Source organism: Lonchura striata, chromosome 3 (genome assembly GCF_050655825.1).
Source record: "Lonchura striata isolate lonStrDom1 chromosome 3, ASM5065582v1, whole genome shotgun sequence".
In the NCBI taxonomy this organism is placed as follows: Eukaryota; Metazoa; Chordata; class Aves; order Passeriformes; family Estrildidae; genus Lonchura; species Lonchura striata.
In genome coordinates, this window is record NC_140705.1 from 91,363,604 (window position 1) to 91,389,759 (window position 26,156).

The 26,156-nt window shown below is 46.3% G+C and overlaps 1 protein-coding gene across 4 annotated transcripts in view; it reads right to left on the reverse strand.

The window, feature by feature from the left end:
• Positions 1-26,156, reverse strand: part of PAK5 (p21 (RAC1) activated kinase 5) — a 162,266-nt gene that overhangs the window by 78,416 nt on the left and 57,694 nt on the right. Inside the window, exon 1 of one of the 4 annotated variants that reach the window (XM_021540280.4) lies at positions 7,226-7,418. The exons of 1 other annotated variant lie outside the window; for it this stretch is intronic. The gene's annotated coding sequence lies outside the window, so the exon portion shown is untranslated. Of the gene's footprint in view, positions 1-7,225; positions 7,419-8,096; positions 8,106-26,156 lie in introns of those variants that run through there. 2 more of the 4 variants (XM_085577027.1, XM_085577024.1) reach the window with 2 other exon arrangements.

Below are 26,156 nucleotides of genomic sequence, written 5' to 3' on the forward strand. Positions count from 1 at the left end.
GCTGTATCTCTAATAACAGAAAATGAGAGACATGACTGAGTCCCTCATAAAAGCCCTGCCTCAGTAAAGCACTTTCCCTGCTCTCCAGAATCAGGACTCACTGTCATCTCCATCCAAGAGAAGGCTTCTTCTGCCTCACCCCTAGGAATAAATCCTCCATGGCATTCAGGCACATGGTTTTGCACGTGTTTCCCCAGGCAGTCTTTAGGGTATGGATTACACCATCTGCTTTAAACTTAACCCTGTCATCAATACTCCATTATGGCAGGGGAGCTACTGGCAATAACCACTTTCCTTCATTGCCAACCCCTCCCTGACTTCCAGTAGGACAGCGCTCTTTCCATCCAGCCACACGACTATAATAACAGACATCCATACACAGGATCTTTCTAATTTGTTTGCATTTCTACTTCTCATCTTTCATTTACTGTCCTAAAAATGTCAGAACAGAGAGCAGAACTTAAAAGGCAATCACCACCTGCAACTATTGTAGCAACACTGAACTATTTTGGCGTCAGGCCTTTCTCAAGACATGGTGACAGGGCCCATACCCCTGGTGCTGGGAAGATGTAACACAGCCCCCTGCTTTTGGCTGCTTCATTTCAAGCTCCTGCATAAAAATGGGAGCACCCTTTTTATTTCCTGAGTTTCCTCAGCAGCCAATGGCTTAGATTACAGTCATTGCCTCAGCACTGGAGCACTTTCCACTATCACACCAAGTTTGTGTGATAACATAACAACATAAAACCCCCAGTAATGCTGCTGCCCCAAACCCTGTGGCACAACCCATGACATGGATGGTGCCTCCCAACCAGCCACCCCACTAACAGCACCCTGCTCCACAAACTTCTTCTTTAACATTCTGGTTCAGCTGCAGCTCAGCAATGGAATTCTCTACAGTTTGATTATTTTTTCCCTGTGACACAAAGGAAGAAGTTCTGTTATTTGGAAAGGTGGAGCTCAGTGCATGCAATAGAGACAAACTCATGTACCATTATTCTTTCCTACAGGCTTCAAAATCTGGGATGGAAGCACAGCTCAGGGATCATTTACTTTGTTCTCATCTGGCTCTCAGGGAAACCTTCCTACTTCTTCAGCCTAGAAAATCACCCTTTGCTGTAAAACACAAAACCACATACCCTCCCAATCCAAATGAGCAATGCTACAAATCTGTTGCCTTTGTGGCCTTCACAAACAAGTGAGAGAAGTTTAGTACATGCAAATCCAGTTTTCTGTGGCCTTGCCAGGATTTGGTTGAAAAATGAAACAATTTAAACATTCTGACAGTTAACTTGCATTTCATTAAGTGCCCTGTAACAACACTTTTGAACTATACCTCATTTCATGTCCTTCAGTTGTATCTTAAGAGCCCTTCTGTGAGTAGTATGCAAAAAACACATTAAAAATCTCTTAAGTTTATTTATTTACATGGCCCAAGCAAACAATATGGTATTAAGAATTGTTTTCACACAGCCTCCTGGATGAAGCTTCTCCAGCTCAGAACTGAAGAGTTCTGCACCTTTAGGAAAAATTAAAACTAAACACCTAAGGTGCTTTTCAAAAGCAATTATCATAATCCCTGCTGTTACCCAGAGGGAAGCAGTGGCACGCAGCAGTTAAATAACTTCTTGAAGGTGGCTCAGTGAGCAGCAGAGCCAGGATTAGAGCCATGGTGCCTCCTGACTCCCAGCTGCAGGCTCAGCCCAGCACCTTAAATAGCTGCAGTGCAAGCCATTAGCTCAGTCCTCCGAGCATGCATCTGGCCTGGGGAACAGGAAAGCTGGAGTTTAACTTCATAATACATAACTTCCTATGGAGAATCCCCAGAAAGAAGCCTTAAATTTTAACAGCTTTAACCTGCCCAGCTTCTATGCTGGCTGGATTTTACTATCACCAGTTTGGGATGAGTGAATTATTCACATGCAGCAGAGCGTGTCGTAATAAAAGGTTTATAGGGGCTATCACCAGGATCATTCTTGTGGCATTTATTCATTCCAGTTTCTGTTTGCTGGCATTTCTTTTGTCCTCCCCTTTGTCACTAGGATTCTCTCTACCCTTCCCTTTGTGGGGTACCTTAACTTCTAAAAAAACATTTCTACTATGAGAGCAGTTTAGTGACATAGCACATTTTTGGTTACATTGTTATTTTGCATTTTTGTGTACTTCTACAGGGACAGCTGACCCATGTAGCTTTCCCCCAGCAGCGGTGACTGTGTATGTCTATTTCTACTATTCCCTCACCTACAGCTGCAGTGTCTCTTTTATTTCTTTAGCTGCCTCCAGCAGGGACCAATACATCTAAAACACAGTCAAAGAAAAAGAACAGTCAGAAAATGGAAAAAATATCTTGTGCTATTTTTGGCATCTAAGTTCTTTGGCTTAACCTATTTTTGGAAAAGCATCTTTGTTCAGCAAAATCAGAACTCCCAGCCCTGTGACACTAGGGCAGCGTGTCCTGCTGCAGGCACAGCCGTTTGCTGGCAGCAACCTCTAACAGCAGAGCAAAGCCAGGAGAGCCCAGAAGGAAAATGATGGGAGACAGGATTTCACTTCCACTCTCCATCACTTTGTGCCTCTGAGCAAGTCACGCCGCCCCTCTCCAGCACGTTCTGGCCATGCTCACGCCATATGCACAAACAGGATGGGTGCACCCTGTGCCCTGAGCTCCACAGGGTGAAAACAAGGCCTCCTCCAGCCCTCACAACTTCCAGCCCTTCCAGGACCCCAGTTTTGGTGGTTCATGAAGTGTAAGTATTAGCTGGTATCTACAGCTCATGTTTAAATAAAAGCTTTGCTTAGGAGATAAGGAAGGCTGCAAATTGCAGCCCTGAAGAGCTAAACTTGATTCATGTATTTCTGCTTTGCTGGTTTGATTTCAAAAGATATTCAAGCTCTGTATCTGAAACAGTTATTACCTTTGTACTTTCACCAGATGCACCTTCCAAAAGTGGCAGCATTCTCACATGGCACAGACAAAGAAAAAAGAAAGTTGGAAAAGATGCAAAACAGCTGACTTGGTATGCTGTGGCTGGCTCTGTGTGACGCAATGGGAGCACACACTTCTCACATCACTGCACTCACAGGCAGCACTCAAAGGATAATCTTTGAACCCTTTAAGGCACAAGACTTGGTTTAAAACTGATGTTTTTTGCCAGGGCTCTCAACAGGCACAGCTGAAACATGAGAGAACCAAATACTATGGCTGGTCTTAGACCAGAAGCCTTGGCCGCAGTCCTCTCTCCAGGAAAAAAAACCAAAACCAGCAAAATTTAACATGTAATTGCAGAGAAAATACTTTGTTTTCTTTGTCACAGGGACAGACCTCCAAATGCAACACTGAGTCCTCCTGGGCTCAGTGATATGCAGGCTGAAACACCTGCACTAACAGCCAAGTCCCCAGTGAATCTCTGTGGCCTAATGGATTAAAGGCTTAATTAGAGTCACCTGAACATTAAACACCACTAAAGTGCTTTGAAATTTGCTCTAAGTGGACGTGGAGGGAGTTGCCTTTTGAATGGGCAGAATTAACTGGAATTTTGTTCACAGCTGTTAATGGTTTTGAATCATTCCCCTTTTCAGATTTTTCCTGATAATAAAGCAAATGCAGCTATCCATTAGGGAGTGCTCTGGCACACACCTCACTACCAATCACAGCAGAATGTAATTGGGGGAAATTGTCATAAATATATCAATCTTTGTATCTAGAAAGAAGGAAGGTACATTATGAAGCTCCTACTGATCAACACATAAACCTGCATCAGACACTGGATAAGCTAGAAAGGAAGATGCCACGAAAACCAAGGCTCTGTTGGTCATGCCATCAATTTTTTTAGCAAATAGTTGTTTAAAACACATTTCTGGCTTCAAATTACTATTGAGAGTAGCAAGACAAGTATGTTCAAGAGATTAGAATTAATGGCAAAAATAAAGAGTATAACTGGAAGATAGGAGAAAGTGTAGGCCCTACAGGTGTGAGGCTATCAACCACCTGAAATCTCCATCATCATTTGTCTGGTTTCACCTGGCTGCAATCACATACCTTTCCATCCTGACAACAGAGGTTTTGCTCAGATTTCACCAGGGAAACCTGGCCAAACCCCGCAGCAGATCCAACAAAAAACCTCCTCCAATTTCTGCAAGGAGCAAAGTCCCAAAAACGCCTCCAGCATGGCCAAACAGCATGAGTCAGCAACACTAATGCCAGGAGCAGGATATCCCAAGGAGGTATTTAAAAGAGAGGTTTTGTTTGAGATTTATGATTCTGAACCTCTTCAGCTGTTGTACCCACACACACCTGTTGGCAGTTTCGGCACATGCCACACTTGCGGTTGTAGCTTCTGCAAAGTAAACCTGTAAAACCAGAGCCAGTTGATGTATTTGAACAAGTAGATACACCAAGCTCTTCAGATTCCTAACTGGAGCAGCTTCAAAGCAGGAAAAGGATTTAAGTGTCAAATGTGAGGGTGATCAGAGAGGAGAAGCAAGAGATGCAGGCACTCTTCTGCTCCATCTTCCAGGTTTTTTTTTTCTATACATCCCTGAAACAGCTGACACCTGTAGCCCTGACAGATCTGTGCCAGCATCACCTCCTGGGCTCCCGCCACACAAGCTGGAGTTCTCCTAGAACTCAGCTTTAAACCCAAACTACACGCCCCAGCTGATGTAAATGAGAACACTTTCTCTCCCCTATTTCAGCAGCAAATCTCGGGTCAGAAGTGAGACCAATGAGGTAATGCCAAACTAAGGCTTGTGATTAACCACCACAAGAAGTTTGTTCTCAGCTGACTGACAGCAGGAGTTGACACTGGGAAGCAAATAAATTTCTTACACAGCATTGTACATTCCAAATATTAGTGTTCAAAGTAAGAGTTGCCAAAATCTGTTACCTTTGGCAAATATTAATGGAGAAGTAAAATGTTTTGCAGGAACTTTGCTTGTTACACGCTTCCATCTTAGAATCAGCCATTGGGATGCTGAGAACTCACTGAAAATCAAACACTGACTTACTGTGATTTTGTGATGGATGAAGATGTCCAGGAAAAAAAAACAAAAAAAACCCCAAACAAATCCAAACCGAAAAGCTGCTGGGAAGAGTGCCAAAGTAATAAGGGATTCAAAGGAGCAATGGGATTTACTAGGTCTGCCACAGGGGGTTGCTAAGGGAATTTGTTGATGACTCCTAACAGGGCTCTCCACAACAGACCTGCCAGGTATTCTCAGTGGCACTGCTTCCTGGTGTGGAATGACTCCTGAGCTGCCCAGTAAAGCCTGGTTCAGCAGTCCCTTCAGCTGAGGACATGCACACACACTGTGACTGGTGAACTCTCACTGCCTCACAGTGAGGCTAAAGCTCCTGCACAACAGGGACATGGGACTATGGCAGACTGGTCTCAAATCGTCTGATGAAAATTCATCTCACCTAGAAATCATGGTCTCACTTGGATACAAATCATTTGGAAAGATGTTTGAAGCAGAGAAAAGAAAAAGTTTAGCTTCAGCATTCTCAACATGAGAGGGTCTTTCCCTAGATTAAAAAAATGCTTTTCAGTATTATTATCTCAAATTAATACATTTGATAGCACAAATACACAATTCCACACTGAGCAAAGACCTTTCATCAACTTAAAATGACCTACAGCCGAAAAAAGGTGACTAAGCCACAGAAATAGGCAATAAGGCAAACCACAAGGAGTAACTCCCAAAGCTGTAGCTGGCACAGCAGCAGCTCCGAAACCAGTGGCCTGCTCCACACAGCCGGTCCTTCACTCCCACCTGAAAACCAGGAGAGCAGCTGCTCACCACAGGGCAATCAACACAATTGTAACCCACATGTAAAAGAAACAGCAAAGTACGGGCAGGAAAAAAAGAGCAACAAAAAGGGCCATTTTGTGAACCTCAAACTGAACCAGGGGAGCTTCTTCAGCTTCTCCCTGTCACTCCTGGTGGGGCAGATGGCCAGGCAGCCCCAGGAGCAGCACTACATCCACTTCTGAAACACCTTCCTCAGTAGGCAGCCAGAGCCATTCCAAACACCTCCACATGACAGGAGCTCTGTCCCCAGCAGCAGCAGCAGTGATGCTCGCAGCCACCAGTGCTGGCTGTCACAGCGGGCAGGGCAGCACGGCCCCCTGCTGCAGCCCTGAGCAGCAGATTTGGAAGTTTCACGGTACAATAAAGGCAATATATTCAGAGCAATGATTCCTTAAGTGCTGTCTGAGCAGCAGGGACCACCGAGATCTATCTCAACGCAGATACCAACTTATTTCCTTCATTTCGCAAATGCTAAAGCATATAAAAAAATTCTGAAATGAAAAGGAAAGGTTACTAGCAGAGGAGTGTCACTGCTGGCCCCTCTCAAGTTGTTGGGAATTGTATCCTTACTGGCAATGATACCCCATTAGATCTAACACTTAATAATTTGTGGGGAAAAAAAATTCCATTGTTTCTTTACGTTAACGGAGGACTGGTACATAACAAAGAGGAAGAAAGCCTGCGTGCTGCTGGCGGGCTGGTAAAACATTCTCAAGGTCTGATCGATATTATGAAAAAAACACCTCTCTTGGCCTGAGGCTGGAGTGTTATTCAAGCACGGCAGTCACTATGCAGCTCATTTGCTTAGCTGCGATGATCCGAGGCTCATGAACACTGGAAGAAGAGCGGAGTCGATTGCGGGCATTTCTAACCCTTTACATGAAGAAGAAAAAAAGAAAAAAAAAAAAAGAGGGAGTAGAGGTATAGAGGCGCATGTAGGACCATTTCTAGGAGCGGCTGTACGGCTCTCTGGGCAGCTGCTCCCTGGGGAAAACCCAAAAGCACATCATATTCACGGAAAGTTGGGAGCAACTTCTGAGGGGGCGAAATGACAAAAAGCAAAATGGCTTTAAAAGAAAAAAGAAAAGAAAAGCCATTGTTGTAGGAAACCCCGGCAAGCTATCAAAGGCTATCAACATCACCTACGGCGACCCTAGGGAGAGGAACCCGGCTGCCCTGCGCCAGCCCGCCCTGGCAGCGCCCGCGGCTGTGCCCGCTCCGCACAGGTGCGGACGGGGATGCCCGGGCCGTGCCTTTGTCTGCGGGCACCGGCCGCTGCCAGAGCGCAGGCAGCCGGCCAGCCGGGCTCCGGGCGGCGCCGCGGCCCCGCAAGGTCGAGCGGCCGCCCGGGCAGGGTCGGCCGCCGCCCGCGCCCCCCGGGCGGGTCCCCGCGCCCCCGGCCCCGCCGCCCTACCTCGGCCGCCGCCGTCACGCCGCCCCCAGCGCCATGTTCGGCTACATCCGGGCCGCGGCTTCGCCGGCTCCGCACGGCGCGGCCGCAGGTGCCGCCACCCGCCCCCGAGCCCAGGCGAGCCGAGCCGAGCCGAGGCGAGTTGAGCTGAGCCGGGGCGGGCGAAGCACCGCCCCCGCAGCGGGCCCGCGGCCCCGCCCCGCCTGTGCCCGCCGCCCGGAGCGGCGGGGCCGGGCTGCGCCGAGCGGCAGCTGCGCACCTGCCCCGACCTCTGTCCTGGGGCTTTGTCTGTCCGGCCACCCGCCCTTCGGGCGCCCGCCCGCGTCCGCACCAGCCAGGGCACCTGCGCGCCCACACAGCCGTGCCTGCGGCAGCCAAGGCACCCGTGCACGCACCGACTTGTGCACCTACCCGTGCGCTCGTACATCAGCCACCTATTCCTGCATCACCCCGTGCACCTGCGCGCCCAGACGCCCATTCCTGCACCAGCCCAGGCACCTGCCCTCCCGACCAGCCGTGCCTGCACCCGCCAGTGCACCCCTCCACCCATGTGTGCACCAGCTTGTGTGCCCACCCATGCATGCATGCACGCACCCATATATCACCCACCTATTCCTGCATCAATTCATGCACCCGGGCACCCACACACCCATTCCCGCAGCAGCCAAGGCGTCCGTGCACCCACCCAGTCTTGCACCAACCAATGCATCCATGCATGCACCCACCTGTGCATTCATCCACACCCAATTCATGCACCCCTCCACCAATACGTCCACCTGTCCATGTACCTATCCTTTTGCACTTGGACCTCAGTTATTATCTTTTTTTTTAAATATATATATATATAAACAACTGTGCCAACATGTTTTGTTACCTGTAAGCTCTCCCCAGACAATGGTCAAGTACTAAGGGACAAATCCAGTTAAGGCAAGTGGTGGAATGAAACAGATGATGACAAAAGACAAACGTCATCTAGCCCATCTAATTTTGGTGTATTACTACTGGAAATTTGTGGCTGCCTCTGAAAGCTGCTCTAAGCCTACATTTTTATTACATGTTCCAGAAGAAAGATTAAGATTGCCTTTAATAAGGGTATGTATCTGTCCTTCCACATGCTAAATCAGTAGGAAGATGATGGTGTGTGCTCATGGATGACCACAAACCATCCCTGTCAGGAAACACAGAGCACAAACAGCAAAGTGCTTTTCAGAGACACCTGCAGCAGAGGCTCCCTGGCAGGAAAAGACTCAAAGCCAACCTGATTGATACAGCCCTGCATGACAAAGGAGTGATTTCATACTTAATGATGTTGAATTGCACATCATTTCTAGTATCTTTGATGCCCATTGGCATTAACATGCACTCTGTATGGCAGGAGCAGAGAGGATTCAACAGGAACAGTTTGAAGACAAAGGTGCATTGGAGCTGTGTGGGGTGGATGTGCAGGCAGAGGGATGTGCAGAGGCTGAGGCTCTCATGTCACTAAGGCACCCGAGGTCCAAATAGGTTTTTGCACATATGAAAAACCCTATAGCAAGAACAACAACAAATCCATCAGAAATGTGCTCTTCTGTTACCCATTACAGTAGTGTTTGCTTCTAGTGTTTTTATGTTCCACTCCATCACTGCTCTACATAATGCTGTGAGATGAAAGGAGCTCCCTTGGTTCTCAACAGCACACGGTGTCAGTGTTTGCTGGGATGGCAGAGCTCCTGCTCCAGCCTCAGCCCCTGCCCACGGCACTGCTGGGGCAGTGCCAGCACAACCAGGGCCACTCTGCTTTCTGAGAGGGACCTGGGGCACAGACCAACACAGCCCAAAATACAGCATAAAGTTATTCAAAACCCTGGGGCATAATTTTCACCTCCTAGATGTGAAATTTAGAGACAGGCAGGCTGGGGTCACCCTGAGTGGGTGCCATTGTTGAAGTCACTTACCTTAACATGAACATTAAAATAAGCCATGGAGTAGAGGCATCAGTCATTGGTTTGTCACATAAATGAAAATTGTTAAGTAACTTTAGACTTAATATGCAGATTCTTAAATAAATATGGTAATAGCATATCCTGATCACAAGTGAAAAAAGAGTACCAGGCTCTGGTGAGGAAGTATCAGTTGTTCCTCAGGAAAATAATTAAAAACTACAAATGAAGAACAAGATTAATTTAAATAATCAATTTGTATTTCCTGCTAGCTGATTTAAATAATGATGAAAATTGTTGATTAAAGCCCCATATTTAAATCTGTGCTTAATGAGAGTGCAAGCCTATGAGCATAGGCCCATAATAGTAAAAGATTCTGTAGAGAAAAAATAACTTTCACAATAATACTTCCAGGACTAGAAGAACATCATCCATCCTCTGCAAAAAGAAATGTATCTTATCCAGCCAAGCAATTCTTCATCCCTAAGATCTTAACCCTGTGAAAAGATCAGGGATAGGGCAATAAGTCATAGAATATTCGCAGCCACATTATGCAAGTACGACTGAACTGGTGATCCTTTTCACTAACCATTGGAGAGGAAGATGAAGTATTGCTGGAATAATTAAAAAGACAGGTTTGAATTCCCTAAGCAATGCAGATGAATGCCTGTCCAGCTCTTGGTCTTGGTGGCAGCAGCTTTTTAAGGTCTTGAGATGTTACAGAGGGAGGAAGGCTGAAGGAGTGGGCCTTTGCCAACCCAAGCACCATGTGCTCCCATGCAGCCCCTGGCCTCTGTCCAAAATGCTGTTTAAGGGCCACTCCTCTAGCAGCAGAACAATTACTCTCATAACTACGCTTCAAATCTCCTCTAAACTTAAAGTGCCTTTGCTTTCCTCGTCAGTCTAAATCCAAGCACAAAAGCATTCATTATGAATTTACAGTGAATGTAGACAGCTACCTTTCACTCAGGACTGTGCGAGTGTCATCAGCCTGTACAGGTATTTTACATGTCCAGTATCCACTGAAATGGGCTCTTCCCTGTGGTCCTTAATCCACATCAATTTTTAGTCCTCTTCAAGTAATTTGGGAGTGCATTTGCAGCCCCATGGCCTGCCTCTCTATTAGCAAGGGTGACAGTCATCTCTATTTCTGTGCTGCTTAATCCTCCCCCCTGCACTGCCTGCTCCTGGGCTTGAGTGGTGTTTCCCACAGGGATACCTGCCCTTTTGGGAAGTGTACCATGGGATGAAAGCCTGAAGGCATGACCTTCACTGTTACCGAGATCAGTCACCAGACGACAGACAAAGAGAACAGATACATTTCATAAAGGGGGTTTTAAAGTTATTGTATATTTTTGAGCCATGATTTCTGTTATGCCTGGTATTGCTATTGCCAACGTTCTTATTGTTGAATGATCAAAAGATACACAAAGATCTATAACTAGGGACATTTACGCACACTTATCCTTCCAGACCTATGATTCTTCCCCTTCAACTCATATTTCTGAGGGCAGCAATGGGCCCCAACCTTGCAAGGCAGAGCACAAGATGCTCTGCAGTTTGTATCTTCCCAGGACATGGTTCCAGGACATGGCTGCTCCAGTTCCAGAGATAACTCTGGGACCATGCAGAAGCTTCAGTCCTGTGATGTGCTCTGAGCATGGTCCTGTCCTGCCTGAAAGGACAACAGTGTGGGACTTTATCAGGCTTAAATCACTGTTCCCAGCTGCCAGAGCCTTGCTGTGCCTCAGTAGTGGGTGTGAACAGATACTGGTTCAGGGACTTCTCTGCCTCTGCAATAAAGTTTAGGACCCATGAACAAATGAATTTGCTCCTTTTTCTCCCCCTTGCATTTGGCAAAAGCACTATTCCACTTTTGTGTCACACTGCCCTGCAAATCTGCTTCCAAAAGGCTGCCTTCTTTCTTCAAAGATCACTTCCAGTACTAGGCAAGATCTCTCAGAACCCTTGACTTTGCAGCTGGCAAAGTTTACAACATGTTTACAATACCCTGCATAATTTGACTATGAGATAATGTATAGTATAGTCCTTCAGTGGTGCACAGTGGGAAAAGAACAAGTGGAAAAAAATAAGGTAATGCAAAGCCAAGAAAAACAGATGGCAGTGAGCTCTCCAAGGGGCAAGAATGAATAAATAACTGCAGATTTTTTTTTTTTTTTGTCTGAGGAAAAATATATTGTCAAATCAATAACACAGTTTTTAGGAAATGCAAACTAGATCAAATGTGCATTTTTTCAGTATTAAACAATGGCACTTCATCGGGACTAATGGTCTGCGCTGCAGGTGTTTGCCTACATGAAACAGAGAGATGTAAAAATAGCATTGCTCCAAAAAGTTCTTGTTTGACCTCAAGGTTACATTTCATAAATTCTGGGAAGTTCTGCAATAGGTAACAAGCCAAAAGTTCAGGTGGAAATCAGAGTGCCCCAGCACTTACTGTGCCCTTTAGCAGCATTGTATCTTTGATAATCTTAGTCAGAGCTGCAATTCTGAGAGAAAAGAACCTCTTGACAATTTTGGGAACGTTCCTGTGTCTGCTGTTAGGGCCACAGGAAATGATACTTATTTAATACATCTGTGCATGCTTCCAGAATGATTAACTGATAACTTTTATTCTTTTTGACCACATCAGGTGAAGCCAAAGGGGAAAATAGAGACACCTAAAAATGGCCAAGTATACAAATATTCTAATTCTCCTCCAGTGAAAGATCTTTTTCCTTTTCTTAAGTCACCCAGAGGAAGCTAAGCAACATATGGGATGCATGAAAGTTGCTCTCTGCAGATCTGTCAGTGTGTTTTAACCATGCTGTGCATCAATCCCAACTGCTCTGAGCACGGCATCCCTGCTGCCGACTGGCTCATGCTCAGCTTCTCACCAGGAGACAAACCATCTCCTGCTGTGGCTGCCACAGACCCAAAGGGCAGCAGCTGGAAGGCATTAGATCTCTCGTGCTCTTGCTCTAGCCATAGTGCAAGTGGTGCCTTGGGAAGGCTGACCTAGAACAGAGGCTAGACAGAGATAAAGAATAAAGTGGGTATTTATTAGGAGGCCTCAATGGATCCACCTTGGGCAGCACAAGAGCCCAGCCAGGGCTACACCCAAGATGAACCAAAACGGTCAGAAAATGGTCCATTTGCATATTGGAGTTAATTGTCCAATTACAGCTTCAACCCATGAAGTCCCATCCTGCTTGTTTTTCTCTCTTCAGCCCATGTTGTTTCTCCTCTTGGGCCTGAGATCTGGATCATCTGTCCTTGGTCCTCAGCTAGAGAAGGAATTGCTTTGTCTCCCTACTCTGTGAAGAGAGCTCACCATCCCCTAATATGAAGCTCAGAACTACACACTAAAACAGCCCAGAATCTGAAAAATAAAAACTAAAATTTAAGGCATCATAAGAATGATGGTTGCAGCATCTCCAGTGCTTCGTGGGCTATGGTGATGTGGTGGATTGTGGAGCAGAAGGAATCACAGGCTAGAAGGAGCTCTGACAGTGAGAAATAACCTCTTGGCACTGTGGCTGTGGAAGAGGCTTGTGCTCTCAATCTTCCAGGTTGGGTCCCCTGGGCTATGCTGGAGACTCGCACAGACCAAACCCTGCTGAAGATCTCAGGTGAAGCTGACATCTCTTGGTGACACTCCCCAAGGAGTTACATCTAGGTAGAGGCAGCCACTGCCCCAAAGCAGACAATGAGCATCCCCCAGAGCTGAGGTCCCAGCACACCATCACACAGCAGTGCTTTGAAAATGTCGGTCTTTCCTCACACACGTGAGGTGGGGAGTCTCCATTTCCATTTCTGCTCCAGAAGATCTGAACTCACAGTGTTGGCTGATTGTAGAAACTAACTGCTTTTCCCCAGCATGTCAACAAATCAAAGTGCTGGGAAGCCAGTAGCTGGCAGAAGCTGCTTTTTGGGAGGTGGTGAATGCTCCATTATCATGCCCTCAACACCATTGATAATATTTTCATTGAAGCTCCATTTTCTGTCCTACCCATGCAAATATGAAGAGCAAAGTCACTGCTACTGTCTTAGTTATTTTCTCTTTCTGCTGGGAGTAGAACCTGAGCTCCTTAAAACCATGTACTCTGAAGTTCTGGAAGTAATCACTTTTCCTAGGCAATCACTTTTCCTACCTTCTCTCTAAAAATCAAAGTCTTTCTTGGGAAGCAATAAACCCACAGATGAGCCTCCCAGGTGCTAAAAGCCCCTGCTCCCCACCCTGCAGGTACCAAGCACTCCTCCCTCTAACAGCAGCTCCAAAAGAAAAGCAGGCCCCAGGGATGTTCAGGGAGCACAGCAGAATGTACAGTGGCACAGTTGGGCCCATGTGCCTGTAGGAGCTGCTGTGAAGTTGGTCAGAGGTGGCTCTTTTTGAAACAGGACAGGTTCCAAAGGGATACGAACTCTCGGAAGAGGCAATTGCTGGGAATGCCTCCAGCTCCAGCCCCAAACTGCAAACTAAAGTAATTGCTTTTGTTAGAACATATGGCAAAGCCCTGCATCCTACACGTGTTTTAATGCAGAGAGTGACTCTTAGTTTGGCATGCTACATGGCAAAGAAGCCAGCAGGGGTTTTGTCCAACAGGGAAGAGGGATGAAAGCAGGCAGTTTATGGCACTGCTATTTCAGCTTGTCTTCATTTCCTGGTCTGCATCACATCCCTAGGTCAGTCCAGCTCTGGTGATTCTTGGCTGTCCTCAGTCCCCTCACCTGAGTGTTTCTGTACCTGACCTTTATATTACAGGCTACAAAGGACTGAATTGGAAGTACTTTGTAACCCAAGGTGTTTTTCTATTACAAACAAACCTTTGCAGCAAATTCCAGGTAGGTTGATACTGTAATGTAATTCAAATCACCTGGTAGAATACTTGTCTATTTCTCCTTTACGAGTATCAGTACCCAGCCTATATTGTCTCTATTATACTTAAGCCTCCAAAATTACACTGATCAAAGCAACCTGCATTTATAAACTGATGTGCTCTTGCATTTGAGAGATTTGCCAAGTGCTAAATATAAGGTTTCTCACTATACTCAAATCAAATTCAAATTCCAGCTGCCTCTCAGCTAATATGCAGAAAAGGTTTAGCAGTACAAAGCCGTGTTTGTAGAATCAGACACCAAAGATGATTAAATTAAACTGAAAGGGGAATCAGTACAAGCCTGAAATTAGTTTGCTGAAGATACCAGAGTTCATTTCCTCCCACTGACAGACAGAGCCCCCTCGTGACCTTTACTGATCAGAGTAAACAGGATCATGGCTTTGCCAAGTCTGCCCCACTCCATCCCCAGCAGTGCCCTGACTGAAAAATCAGCTTCAGCCTCTGCTGCCCAGGGCAGGGGGGCTGCAGGATGCTCAAACCAGTGCAGCAGGTTCAGACACTGCCCTCTCCCCCATGGACTGTGATCCATCTCCTCCCTCTCAGTGGATGCTCTCCAGCACTCTAGGCATGTATTGAGATTTGAAGAAAAAATCCCGGGTTTATCTTGATGATCTCTGTTCAGGGCAAAGGACTCTTCATTCTTAGATTTGACCACAATGGCGAAACCAGGAAGGTGCCTGAAGTCAGCAGAGTGAGTTGATGAGATTTTGAGAGCAGGCAGGAGCAGGAAAGAATCCTAGGGGTGGGCAGACAGTTATTTCCTTGGTTTTGCTTTGCTAATCTGACTCCTTTGAGACAGCATAAAAATTGCCAATGGAAAAAAAAAAATCCTAACTTTGGCTATGGGAATAGAGCTGAAGAGATTTAAAGCATATGGTAGCAATAAAAAGTTGTTCATCTTCTCTCTCCCACTCTTCCCCATTAGCTGTTATTCTTGGGCATTATCTCTCTGAGCACTCTGGATGCTGCAATTGCACTGATGGCTCCATGGGAGCAATGGAAAACCACCTGCTGAAAACAAAAGCTTCTCTTGACTATTACATACACACAGGATTGCCAAGACACCTTGTTCTCTCCCTGCAGCTGGTACCATTCCGAGTCTCCTCCGAGCACAGATGGGAGAATAGCACCAGGTTGTTTGCTATTCTTGCTTTGCTAATGTCAGTGACCTGATTTACAAACCAGACCCAGACCATTGCTCCTATTTGGTGCATGGTACAAACTGGTGCTGGTCCTCAGAGACTTGCACACAGTCAATTTTCTACAACAGAAAGAATTTTCTTCCTTTAAGACGCAAGAGTTAGCACAGCTCCTTGGCAACATTTAAATTGAAAGGATAAATTGCAGGAGCGGGTATTCCAGAGCAGTGGTACAGTCTCTTACAAAAAACCCCTACTATGCAAATTCAATTAGACATATCCCAGGAGGGAAAGAAAAAGGGCAGAAAACCCCACAGTTGTGCAGGTCTGTCAACATGGGGCATATGACACCTGTCCCAGCAGCATGCAAGTATGGAAGCAGGTAACCAGCTGATGGAGCTTCCTCTGCCAGACAGTACCTGGTCCTCTGCTGTGCTCCAGGGGTAGATGTGCCCTCTTTTGGGCAGAGCAGAGTTTCCCAAGCCTGGGCATTGATGGCAGGAGAACAAAAAGCCCTCTCTCCGTCAGTGTGGCTGAGCAGGTGCAATGGCAGGAGAGAACACCCTCAGTTGAGCCAGGAATGGTGAAGAGAGATTATCATATTGTGCTTGAAAGCCAAGGTGGCTGATGGGCTGCACTTGCAGGGAGGTGGTCCAGTATAGCCCAAAGGGAACCTCTAAAGAATGCAGCCAAGAAGGCAACGTGCAGCAGGACCTGAAGCTCCAGTTGTCTTGCCCCAGGTGTGTGGCTTGGCTCTTGCCTGGCTGCTCCACCCAGCCCAGGTGAGCCTAGACACTGTCACGGAGCACAGGCCATGCTCTGGGCACCATCACACATAGCTACATCCTTGCTCTTGACTACAGAGGATGCAAAAAAGGATGCAAGGTTTGCTGCCAGAAAATCCTGTCTGAATAAATAATGCAGCTCTTAATTTGAAATGGTGAAGCTCTTGGGAAGCAGATCCTCACTGTGTTTGAGGCAACTGCCTCCTGCCTGATAAATGCACACACCACTGAGCTCATGTGCTGCTGCAGCAGTACCTAAGGCCAGTAGGAAAAGTGAATATGGTCCATTTCTCCTGCAAGATCTCCCAGGGGAACTATGCCTCAGCCAGGCTAAATACTTCACTTGTGCTATATCTGTATGGAAATTGCATCTTTTAAGGTTTTGTTTTGAATGGGAAAGAAGTCAGACCTTGCTGAAAAGACTGGGTTAGGCATTCCTGGAGAAAAGCAGTGCATGGTCCTGCTCTTTGACAGCTGAGCCACAGTAAATAACAGAAGAGGGCCATACTGCCACAAACTCTGTTTTCCAGTCTTCCCCACAAAAACAAGGCACTAAGCATGGGTTTTCTTCCATGGCTGGAGGCCAACATGCCTCTGTGCAGCATGAGGATGGCTCTACACCAGCTAGTTACTGTTGACTGACAAGCATCTCCTCCTTTTCTTCTCTGGCTACAGGCTGACTCAGTTTGTGATGGCAGAAGCCTTGTAAGAGCAATATTAAAGGTGCTTATAAAAACAAACAAACAAACACCACACCCCTGCCATCATTTGTCACCTGCCCCAGATGTGTTTTACACACGTCTCACTTGCAGGAAATTATCCATGACGTAAGGAAATGCTCTTTTTGACATCTTCCTTTCTGTGAATTTTATTTCCAAGTCAACATGTCTGAGACACAGGCCTAGGCAAGGGAGCTGCAAACAAGGGTGAGAAACAACCCTGGGGTTGGCAGTACCACGCTGCCCTCTCCTGCCAGGCTCCCCAACAGATGCTAATCCACTGTCTGTGATTACTCTCTCTAGGATCTTTAAATCCAGGCTTTGGGGATTAAGGAGCCCTCCCCTTTCCCAAATGAGGGAATCCTCTCTTAATCCATTCCTGCTGGCACAACAACACCAGGGAATAACCCAACATTTTCTGGGGAGTGTAGTCCTGACTCTTTGTATTTCAAGGCCTATACAGAACACCACACTCAAATGCCTGTGCTTGAGAGGTCTCCAGCATCACAACTCTGGTTACAGATCACACCTTATATTCAAAACCCCTTTCACTACCCCCTTTTTGGCATTGTTGTGGTGTTATCTGGGGTCTCCCACCATGCTACAAGCACTGAAAGCTTCTCAGCCCCACTGCCCCGGGTGCTCTGGAAACAGTCCTTCCACAAAGGATGGAGCCTTTGGGGTTGCTTATCGCTGCTCAGCACCCAGTGGTTGAAGCAAATAAAAACAAGGACTGAGGAAAAGTGCCAAAACACAGTCAATATTTAACCAGCTCAAGGAAGATATGGTCTCAGTTGTCCTTATTCAGTGTTCACCTCTGGGAGGGTTTCACCAGTTTTAACCCACATTTCAAGACTGCCAAAGCCTGCAAAAACCAAGCAGGTTTGTTTCATTGTAGTCTTCCCCCCAGTCCTCCTATGCCCAATTGCTTTTCCACCCATGGAAGAGCCTCCTTCTTTCTGGGGATGCTTTTGCCAGGTGACCTGTGGACACTGACACCAGCCACACTGAACCCAAGCCACAGCAAGGAACATATCCCAGTTCCCACTTTGGCTCATCCACCGGGCTGTGCTCACTTTTCTCAACTTTTCAGTCTATTTTTGAGTTGTCAGGGCTGGCTGAACGTGGCTCCAAGAAAGTCAGGTTTTGTATGTAAAAATAAAAATAAAAAAAATCAAGACCTATATAGGCTGTTTACAACCTAAATAAGACTAATTTACAGAGGGGGGGAAAACATAACTCTTCATAGATCTAAAAAGAAACAACCTGCCTGCCAACATCAGCCGTTAAAAGCGTCCTGGGACAGCAGCACCTGTTCCCATGGTGTGGGCTGTGAGCGGGGAGGCTGGGCACGGCCCTGCTGCCGTTTCAGGCGCTCCCTCCAGCGCGGCCAGCGGCTCGGGCCCGGGCGGCCCTGCCGGGCACTCAGCCGGGCCGGCTTTGGCCGCTGCCCTTCCCGGCAGCTCCGGAGCGCACAGCGCGCCCGTGCAGCTTTGATTTAAGCTCTCGCTAGCAGCGTGAGCCCAGCCCGGGGCTGAGCACCCTCCGTCCCGCTGATTTATACACTCCCTCCGCTGCAGCAAGGATGATTTTTCTTTCTAATCCGTTTTCGCTGTAGCGCGCTCCAGCTTAGCGGAGCTTTGCTGGGGAAAGGGAGGCCGGATTGGATTTGTGCCAGGGAACAAAGACGCAGAACGCGATCGCCTTGCCCCGTTCGAAGCCCGAGAGGGGAAGGGTCCGCGGCACCAGCCCCCTTTCCCCCCGCCCCTTCATTCTCCCAGGGCTTTGCCCAGCTCTGTTTACGCGTGGCACTAATAACCTTTGGGAGGCGGCAGCGCTGCTTTAAGCTTCGAATTGCTGTTCACAGAAAGGGATGTTCATCCCGACAGGCTCGTTGCCATGACAACGGGAGATTTTCCCCCCTCCCAGAAGGGTGCCGCTGGCGGAGAGGCGATGCGTGCCGTTTGTCCCGAGGGATTTAGCCCTACTGAGGGCAGGTTTTTTGGGAGCCGCAGCGGGAGGCCATGGGAGCAACAGGAGAGGCACGTTCCCCAAGGAGCGCTCCTAGGTCAGGACGTCTCCAGCCTACCACAAATCCAAAGGAAAGACAGGGACAGGAGAAGTTTAGGTGGCTCTGGTATCAGTACGTAGTAAATGGGGGATGATGGAAGCAGGACCTTTGGATAATCCTAAGTAATACCTGTTCCCTTTAATGAGTTACTTGGATGGATAATATTCTTCTGTGAATCACATTTTCACACAGTCCCTGCTGCCTGGGTGTGGTGATGCTGCTTCACTTGCACACTCTGGCACAGGGTGAACCTTGTGCTGGGAGATCTTAGCAGTAAAATAAAATTTTCTCTTCCAGTAATATAGAGAATGCACAGACAGCAACCCCTGCTCTTGGAGGCTTCCAGCTCAAAACCTGGATCCTTTTCATGAGGAAGACAGACAAAGACCTAGAAGCAAGTTGGGAACAAATGCTACAGCAATATTCTGCTGGGAAACACACAAATACCCCAGGCAGTGCTAAGCATTGAATGGAATCATCACAATTTAAAGTCTACCATCATCATCTCTAAATGGGCACCATGGGGAACGCAAAGCAAGAGGAATATAATTCCCCTAAATTGGGAATGACACTGGCCACCATCTTTCAGCTGGAGCAGGAGCCCACATTCCCAGCACTGCCTCAGCCAGGCAGTGAGCAGGTGAGAGCCGAGGTGACAGATTCCATGAGAAAAGCCATTATTTGCCATAGATGCTGCATTGATTTTGGATGGCAGAAGCTCATCTGACTCAATATAGACCCAGTAGCTCCTTTCCTTCTGGAAAACCACTGAGAATTGTAGAGTTGTGTTTTCAATGTATATCCCCTCATAGTGGTTTGTCCCTCCATATCCCCTCTTCGTACCTGTTTGATCCATCCCAGCTTTCCCCTCCTCTGGTCACTCTGAGGCCTTGCCCCAAGAGCCGCTCCCATGTCCTTCCCCCAGTGGCTGTTCGGTTTTCCCACCCCCCTATATCTGGCAGCTCTGGGTCAGGAGTCCCTCTCTCTTGCTCTGGAGGTCCTTCGAAGCCAGATGTGGCCTGGGACCTCTCCAGGCCCTCATTAAACTTTGGAACTAATTCTGAGGGAGAGCACCTCTTTCCTTTGCTTGTGGGACCAGCTCATCTTTGGACTCACGAGGGAGCTTCTCCAAGCCCCCCGGGATCCAAGGAGAAGTTCCTTCCCTCTGCCCGCCTTGCCCCACTGCCCAGCTGGCCGGGCTCCACAGGGGTTCTATCCCTGTGGATTCGAGTTGGAGACCCAGCAGAGAATGAACCTGCACTTTAGTGGACTGGCTGCTGTCATCTGCTCTTCGTTGTGGAGATCTTTGCAATGCCACCTCTAGGCCAGTAGTGGGAAAGCAAGAGCCACGTGTTCTGCTCTTGGCTTTTTTTTCTGTCACAACGTGTATCATCAAACAAGTGCAGAAATGCTGCCCATTTCACACAGAATTACTGCCTGTAGTAAGATTTCATTAATTGCAAATGAGAGCAGGACTTGGTCCACACAGTGGAAGTAATAGATGGTCCCTGTAATTAAACATTAAGTGTACGTCCATTGATTTACCTGCAGTATTTCAAAATAATTAGGCTGGCACAATAGATCTTAGTCTCTGTGAATTTAATATCCCAGAAATCCTTTAAAGTTTTTCTGAGTCTACCTGCTTTGTGAAATGCTGTATTTCTTCTGCGACTCAGTGCTAAAGCAAGGGCAATTTAGTAAAATCCAACGAGGCATGCATTGCATGCTGAAGTACAATTTCCTTTTCTGTTTCCCAGGTGAATAGTTTTCAGTTTTACACCAGTTCTTTTTCTATATGTTTCCTTAGATTTACCTTCCTAAAGAATTTGAATTTTGATTCATCCTTTGAAAAGCCCTAAGACGCTGTAAACAAGAAATGAAGGTTTCAAGAAGACCAGAAAGTTTTCAAGAACATTTAAAGTACCCCAGAAAGTCAACATCAATTTTCTTAGTCTCCATTCCTAGGCTACTAAGTACAGTGCCACTGTGAATGATTAACCTTGTCAGAATGTATCTGACTACTGCCTTTATAAAACCAGCCTTTAAGAGTCCTGTCTCAAGGAGGAAAAAAATAAAGGGGCATGTGATTAGCCTTCAGGTCTGAAGCTTGGTGAAGCACAAGGGACTTGCAGAAGATAGAGCATCTCCTTACTTTGCTGGTTTAGCTTGGAATGAACAAGTAAATCTGGAGCTGGAAAAACAAGATACTTACTTCCAGTTACCAAAATGAGGGACAAGGCAGAGAGCTGGTGGTTATAAAAGCAGAAGAACGTGGAGTCACAAACAACTTCAATTTGGTGGCTTTGGGTAACATCACCCTTACTCACTAACATGGTACTGAATACAAAACATGCCTGGGTTTTGCTTATCTATCCAACACGCTTAATAGTATTTCATATACCTGAAGTCCACTTATTTGCATGTTTAATTACATTCTAGTTTCTACCCAAGAACTATTGACTCAAGTTTCCAGGAAAAAAAAAAAGTAAAAACAGAACATAAAAGCCAAGTAAATGCTAAAGTTAGAGCATTAGGTACTGAAAAGCCAACATAAGTACCATACATACTCAGCTCCAATTTTTAAACTGTATGTGAGGTATCCTTTTATTTGGTGGAGGGGCTGTATTTAATTACAGATGGATGCATTTGAAAGGTTAGCAAATGAAAATCAGTTTTTGTTAGATGAATAGAAAACTCAAAGAATCTTAATTTAATATCATCAACAACTGGGTAACACCTCCCCTGCCCCCTTAAGGTCCACCTGCTTACAAATGTAGTGCTGAAACTGAGCCTCTTGCATCCAGGTCATTTTCAAAAGCTCATTGAGGCTGCTAGAGAATTGGGTTCAAAAATGAACAAATCCTTACACAGTGGAGTATGTTCAGCCCTTTGTCCAGGTTTCATCCTAGGCAAAGGGCTGGAAAATACAGTGTAGTGATTTCTCCTGGCTTTCAGGCACAGACATTATATAGAAATTTTGGATCATGCCCAAACAACCTTTAGAGAACATTAGAAGTTCTAAAAGAGCCAAGAGAGCCTGGTCACTTCTGTAACTCTGCTCACATGCACACAATACTAAGACTGGCCTTAACAAGTGTCCACTTGTGCAATGGCTGCTCTGTGAGCGACTGTAGTTACCTGCTGTCACTGGTGCTCAGCACCAGCTGAGGCAAACAGCAAAGCCACAGGTTAACAGCTCAGTGCTGGGCAAAACAAGGACTTGGAGTTTGCATGCCCAGGAGAACATCCAAGAGTAAACCAGGGACAGCCTCTGAATTCAGTTTGTCCTTCAGTCTGGTGACTGAGACCACAAAGGACTGAGATGCACTGCCTTGTGCAGAGGCTGCCACCTCTGTGGGCACGGACACAGCCTGGTCAGGGCCATCCCACTTGCTAAGGACAGCCTTGCTGCCAACTGGGCTGAAAAGGAAGGTGCAGGAAGGACTTGGGTTTTCTGTCTCTTGCAATGCGCTGAGATCCATCCCTGCCCTGACACGGCTGCTGCAGCTTGTGTTACCAAACCTCCACAAATCCTTCTGAAAGTGCTGCAATTTAAGCATCCCCTTGCAGGCTGCAGGGGATGCAGCATTTTGGGACCCTCAGCACAAGAGGTTGTTTGCTCCCAGCCCAGCTGCATCAGTCCTCTCTAATATTCCCATAGTGTTTAGTCAGCTGGGTTACCTCAAAACCCCTTTGCTGGGGGGTGAAGTGGCTGATGGTTGCTCTGATGTTCTTGATGTAGGATAGGTTTAATATATTTTGATATAAACAGAAGCCTACCCACTGAGTTCTATATACTTTGAATTAAGCACCGTGTACATAGATTTTCCACTTAGGGCAATGAAAGACTTGGTTATTCTGTCCTCATTAACACTAGTGGAATCTGGGCATCCCGATTGTGTAGCTTTAGAAATGCCAGCCATAAAGCACAATTGTACTCATGTGCAGCCCATGTGTCCTTTTCTTTGCTGGGATTCAGCAGGAGCTGTTTCTGGTTATAAAACATAGTTATTGGTAAAAACAGCCTGCACCCAGAGCAATGATGAGACAGTGGGATTTATTCCATCACATAGACCTGTTGATTAAAACCATCATTCATATCACTGAAAAATGAACAGCCACAGAGGCAAACTACCCTGGAGCTTGCTCTTTCATTCTCTAGTAATCATTTCACACAACATAATTATCTTGAAAAGTTGCTGATGACAAGGCTAAAATACAAAAATATTCACAAGTATCTCCATGAACAGTTTATTGATGTGCTTGCTAAATTTTCAGCACACACAGAGGTTGGGAGAGGTCTTTGCTTGTCTGCATTAACATTTGCATTTGCTGCTCATACGAAAATACAGGCTTGATGATGTTAATTGCAACTCTTTCATCTTTCTGCTTTAAGCTGTATTATAACTGACCTAGCTTAAATCTGCAGAGCTAAAGGGATCCAGAACCAGAGGGATACATCCTTTATATCTTATGTGATGTTCCACATCACACCCTCCAATCTGATCTTCAAGGCAGCTAAGACACCACTGCCCGAGCTCTCCTGTCTAAAGGTAGTGCTGGGGTAGTTCTGGTAATCTGGGCAGAAAAAAGATGCAAAGATCTATTTTATTATAATTCTCCTGTGAATGGCACAGTCTCACATGGAAGGCTAAGCTAGTGTGAGATTCCAGGGGTGTTGAAAGTGCCCACCTGGGCTGTACCACAGCTCTAGGCAGCAGTTCAAGACTGACTTATGAAGTACAGAGGCAGCTTCTGTGGTTACAGTTATCAGCATAATGTTGTGGCACAACATCATGAACTGCCTGAACAGACAGGGGAAGGTTTGCTTTGAAAGGAAGTCATGCAACAGAGAAGCTGGGCTACTCGTTTTGGGCTCAGTGTAATTAATGAAAGCTCTCTGAGAAATACCCAGATCAGTTTCCCTTGGGCACAAAGCACCAAAGGCCAAACCTGATGTGCAGCAACTCAGAGTGATGCTGAACCTTGCACCCAGATGGAAGAAGTCCCTTCTGTCCCTGTCTGTGCTGCACTTCCCACACAGCACTGTCAGGAAGAGGAATAGAGAATACAAAAGTCTGATGCAGGGAGCTGCTGCATCCTTACAACAATGGGAAGGACAGGTAGATATGGCCTCAGCAATGCTTTTCCTGGGAACAGACCCACCAAGCAGTGAGGGACCATGGCATCAGCGGGATTAAAGCCTCTCTGTGTGCTCTGCTTTACACCTCACCCTTCTCTTGGATGGAGATGAGCAACACAGGAAGGGAAATAAAGCAGCCTTATTTCTGACAACAGCCCTGGAAAACCGGGCTTTGCAGCAGGCCAGGAGCCGCACATGAGCTTTCAGGAGGGGGATTTGGGCTCCTTGCAAGGAGGCAGTGGAGCATATGTTTTTAGATAGAAAGTACAAAAACAAAATGAAAATACATAAGCTTTTGTTATCTGAGGCTATGAGCTGTATCTTGCAGATTCAAGGAGGCAGCTTGGCTGAATCCCTCTGCAGGCACCAAAGCCTGACTGGGAGCAGGGCCAGAAAAATCAGTGCTTGGAAAAACACTGCTGAAAGATTATAGTTCATCCATACAGGAGCAATTAGGATTTTTCCAGTGAAATTATTAAATCCAGGCAAGTATATTTGGAAAAGACACACAATACCTTCCAGAGAAGGAGATTGACCAGCTGGAGCGATGTCAGTGGAAGGCCACCAGGCTGGTTTTGGGGACTGACTGGCTCCACCAGGTCTCTAGAGCCTAGAGAAGAGGGAGTCTCCATCCTTGGGATATGAAGAAAGAGGATTTAAGCCACAGCCAAACCCTTACAAACACCACTTTCACCAGACCCTAATCTGTTGCTGTCAGGCCTCTAAAACTGAACTTCTGGGGCTTGCCCAGAGTGCTTTGGAAAGAGAGACCAGAAATGAAGGTAATTCAGGTAAAACATTGGATCATTGCAGGTGAAAAGGACACCTAACACACTTGCAACTGGTTGATGTTATTAAAAAGGTATTTTGTATGGAAGAATTCTCTGCAGCAGCTTATCCAAAGCAGGGTGTTTGTTTTACCTGCTCAGTTCCCTGCAGGATGCTTCCTTTGCTTTTACATAGAGACAAACCTCTAGCAGAGACCACTAAATATTTCTGATCTACACTGGTATACAGAACTAGAGAATGTGCTGACAGGCAAAAGCAATTTAATTGCAGTCAGGTTGCATTTTTAAATCCTCAGCCCCTGACCTTCAAGAGAAGTCTGACTATGGTGAGCACAGAAAGCACATCCATCACTGTGCTGGGGAAAAAGAATGGGAAGCCAAAAAGCAGAGTGTGCCCATTTAGAAAATTAGCAGTTCATATTTGTGCTCTGCATTTAATAAGCTTCTGATTAAAGAAGATTTTCAGGGTTTTCCAAATATGGTTTCTTCTCTGGATTAAGTCAGTTTGGTATCTGTACACTCAAGAAAAGCCCATGTGTTTAAGTCAGAAAATCTGCATTAATATTAATTTTAAGCAGGAAAGCAATTTAGGAGTTAGACTATTTGGCAGTTCTAAGAAATGTACTCAAAGGAGTGCTTAACCCAAGACATAACCCATTTTTGTCACCACCCAGCAGTTTTGAAGGACAAGAAGAAGTGATGTCACTGGCTTTTTCCAGCATGGGAAGGATGCAGCAAACATCAGGACCCGACTGATTATCCTAGGGCAGCCACATGCTAATTGTCACTCCGACACACAGCTCCCTGGTGGCTTCCATCAAGTCATTTCTCCTGTCTGACCTAATTTTCTCAGCTGCAGAAGAAGGATAATACTGACTCATATAGGATTTATGATGGGAAAAGGATTTATTTTATCTTATAAGCCACAACTGAGAGATGCCAGGAGTTAAAGGCCCAGCGTGGCAACAGCAGAGAAATGTGGGATCTCTCGCATGAGGAATGTGGTGTTTAATCGGCTGGGCCTGGCCCAGGGAGAAGAAGCAGCACTTGCATTTCTAAATGGGGAACAGTCATTCTGATGAATTATTATGTACTTTATCTACATGTTTAATTCTATTTTTCATTCATCCAACTTAGAGACCACTGAATAATCTGTGATTTCTTTTTAAATGAACAAATCGTATGATGAATTTTGTCCCTTTTTTTCCTTATAAATACGAGCACTTTGTTCCACTCTGTAAACTGGTGATTGCTGACAGGGTTACATAAAACTTTGAGAATGTTTGGCAGGGACTCAGGTTTCTCAAACAAGACAATACGCCAGGTACATAAGACCATCCTAAAAATGTGCCAGAACTCCTGCCTGTAGCATTTCTGCTGCTCTCCAGACCTGTGCTGTCTCCTGGCTCCCAAGAGAGAATCATTAATGTTCTCCTGTCGAGTGAAACCTGATAAATCTCCACTGG